This window comes from Microtus ochrogaster, unplaced genomic scaffold, assembly GCF_000317375.1.
Source record: "Microtus ochrogaster isolate Prairie Vole_2 unplaced genomic scaffold, MicOch1.0 UNK29, whole genome shotgun sequence".
In the NCBI taxonomy this organism is placed as follows: Eukaryota; Metazoa; Chordata; class Mammalia; order Rodentia; family Cricetidae; genus Microtus; species Microtus ochrogaster.
Genome location: NW_004949127.1, coordinates 2,106,934 through 2,109,888, shown reverse-complemented (window position 1 = coordinate 2,109,888; position 2,955 = coordinate 2,106,934). Strand labels below are relative to the sequence as shown.

The 2,955-nt window shown below is 45.7% G+C and overlaps 1 protein-coding gene across 3 annotated transcripts in view; it reads right to left on the bottom strand.

The window, feature by feature from the left end:
* Positions 1–268: 268 nt before the first annotated feature.
* The window catches only part of Rgs22 (regulator of G protein signaling 22), a 101,740-nt gene continuing 99,053 nt past the window's right edge, over positions 269–2,955 (bottom strand). For 2 of the 3 annotated variants that reach the window (XR_003378835.1, XR_003378836.1), the window contains exon 27: positions 342–409. The gene's annotated coding sequence lies outside the window, so the exon portion shown is untranslated. Of the gene's footprint in view, positions 410–2,955 lie in introns of all 3 variants that reach the window. The other variant, XM_013354105.2, reaches the window with a different exon arrangement.

The window sequence follows — 2,955 nt, the reverse complement described above, 5'->3', positions numbered from 1 at the left end:
GTGTTTACATTCTAGGGACTTAATACTAGAGCCCTTTCCTTTCTCCCCCAACGACTATTTATTGAACATCTGTTTTGTAGATGTTCTACGTTAGGCACCAGAATAAAAGTAAACTAGCATATCTGAGCCCTGCTGAGGCCGCTGTGGCGCAATGAACAGACCATAGCCACAGAGGGCAGGACAGTGGCTTCTGTGGCTGTGTGGCATCTCTGTAAGGATGCGGAATCAGCCGATCTCTCCAGCATCAGGAGGAAGGGTCTCAGCAATTGTACCAGGTAAGAGGCGTGGGCTTCAGCGAGGTGCTTAGCCAGAACAGTATCTTGCTTGCTTTTAGAGAGTTCCTTGAAGACAGGTGGAAGGTGGCCACGGAGGAGAAAGAGGTAAGTTCCAGATTCCAGGTGATGAAGATCTAGAATAAGGTGAATGTCCAGTAATAGAGAGGAATAGAATTCCAAGGATATTAAGAACAAGCAGGCACGCATGGGCACAAGACCGGAAGAAAATTCCTCCTGGAGGCACTGATTCTGTTCCCTTCTTTGAGGAGCCAAAAATGAGTGTGTAAATGCTTACAGTGTAAAAATGAGCGTGCAAATGCTTACAGTGTAAAAATGACCACCAATTTGATAGCCAAACTAACCTATCTTAACTATAAATTTTAGAGCTAAGCAAACTGTCTACAGAATACTTAAAATACAGATACCAAACGTCAGGGCCCACTCTGACATGTGAAGTGTTGGGAGTCACCACACCCACCTTTGCAACAAGAAAATGGCTTAGCAAACTGAAAGGCAACAGTTTTTGGGTCCGCCAAAGAACTGTAGTAACAGAATGGTCTCCGCCTGAGGATTGGAGGGTCAGTGGGAACAAACAGGCAGAGCACACCAGGTGCACAGGCAGCAGGTGAGGTGATGAGGCTGGCCAGAGTTAAAACCCTCCTGGCTGAATCTTAGAGGTGACCTCATACTTCCTTGAGGGTTTTTGTTTATTGTTTTAATTTTATTATTTATTTTGTTTTTTGTTTGTTTTTAAAGATTTATGTATTTATATAGTGTCCTGCCTGAAGGCCAGAAGAGGGCACCAGATCTCATTATAGGTGGTTGTGAGCCGCCATGTGGTTGCTGGGAATTGAACTCAGGTCCTCTGGAAGAGCAGTCAGTGCTCTTAACCGCTGAGCCATCTCTCCAGCCCCCTTATTGATTATTTATGTGTAAAAGTGCTTTGTTTTAATGTGTTTATATACCATGTGTGTGCCTGATATCCACACTGGCCGGAAGAGGGAGTTGAATCCCCTGAGACTGGAGTCACAGATAGCTGGAAGCCACTACGTGGTTACTGGGAATTGAACCTGTATCCTATGGGGAGCACTCAGTGCTGTAACTGCTGAGCCACCGCTGCTGTGGGATGTTCTGGCTTTGGGGGGGGGGGGCTTGTCACCCAGCTCCCAGGTAAATCACGCACGGAGACTTATTCTTAGTTATGAATGCCAGGCCTTAGTGGGGCTTGTTTCCTAACTTGTTTACTTAACTTAAATTATCCCAACTGCCTTTTGCCTCTGGGCTTTTGTCTTTCTCTATTTCTGCATGCCTTTCTTTCTTCCTCTGTGACTGGCTGGGTGGCCAGGTGGCTGGGTGGCTGGGTGGCTGGGTGGCCGGGTGGCTGGACCCTGATGGCCTTCTCTCACTTTTCTCCTTCTATTCAGCCCCGTCTACCCTTGCTCCTGCCTCACTATTGGCCATTCATCTCTTTATTAGGACCATCAGGTGTTTCAGACAGCAGCAGTCTCACAGTTAAACATGTGCATCGTAAACAAAAGTCATACACCTGAAAATAATATTCCCCAACACACCTCTAGAGTTCCCCTTCCTTGAGTTCTACCCTCTTGGAATTCTATCTTGTTCTCCTTTGAAGACCAGAGCAAAGCCCCTCCTACTGCTGGGCGGGGAGGAAGCCATCCTTGTGAGGTCACTCCAGAGGTGCAGATTTGCCAGAACAGGTAGAAGGGAGATTCTGTTTACTTTGCTGTTTTCTTGTCCCCACCCCACAAACCAATGCTCCAACAACCTGCAGAAGAGAAACGCTCCTTGCAGGCTTCCTGAAACTCTGAGACCTAATCGTGAGACTAAGATAGTTTCTTTCCACACAATGAGGTTTAACAAGAACTTCAAGGAGACTTGAAGGAAAACAAAAAACAAAGCGCGCGCACGCGCGCGCGCGCGCACACACACACACATACACACACGCGCACACACACACACACACACACACACACACACACAATTCCTGCCATCCAGATACATACAAAGCCCACACTTCCATCTAGCTCAGCTCAGTTTCTTTTGCTCCATACATCACGCCTTGCTCTCAACAAAAATTAAGAACAAACAAAAAGCAAAACGACACAGTCCAAACTACAAAAGCAACATCTGAACCAGGCTCAAAGATGGAAGGAATATTGAGACTACCAAGATGAGAAGTGTCAATGATGCTCTTAGTAATTACGAGTTCTCCTTTTAAAACTGAACGATAGCTGGGTGGTGGCGGCACACACCTTTAATCCCAGCAAAGCAATCTCTCAGTTTGAGGCCAATCTGGTTTCAGAGCTAGTTCCAGGACAGCCTGGAGAAACCTACACAGAGAAACCCTGTCTGTAAAATAAAAATAAAACAAAACAAAACAAAACAAAAAAACTGGATGATGAAGGGGTCAGATTCATAATGCAGGCACAGAGAAAGAAATGCCAAGGAAAAATCAAATGGAAATACAAGAAATAAATACTGATATCTCAGACACGAAGAACATCTGATGAGTTTATCTGGAGTGGACACTGTTGGTGAAAAAGATTCACTGCCCAGAGCCAGAGGAGAGATGAGTGGAAACTTCCCTAACTGAAATGAGAGAGAGAGAGAGAGAGAGAGAGAGAGAGAGAGAGAGAGAGAGAGAGAAGAAGAAGAAGAA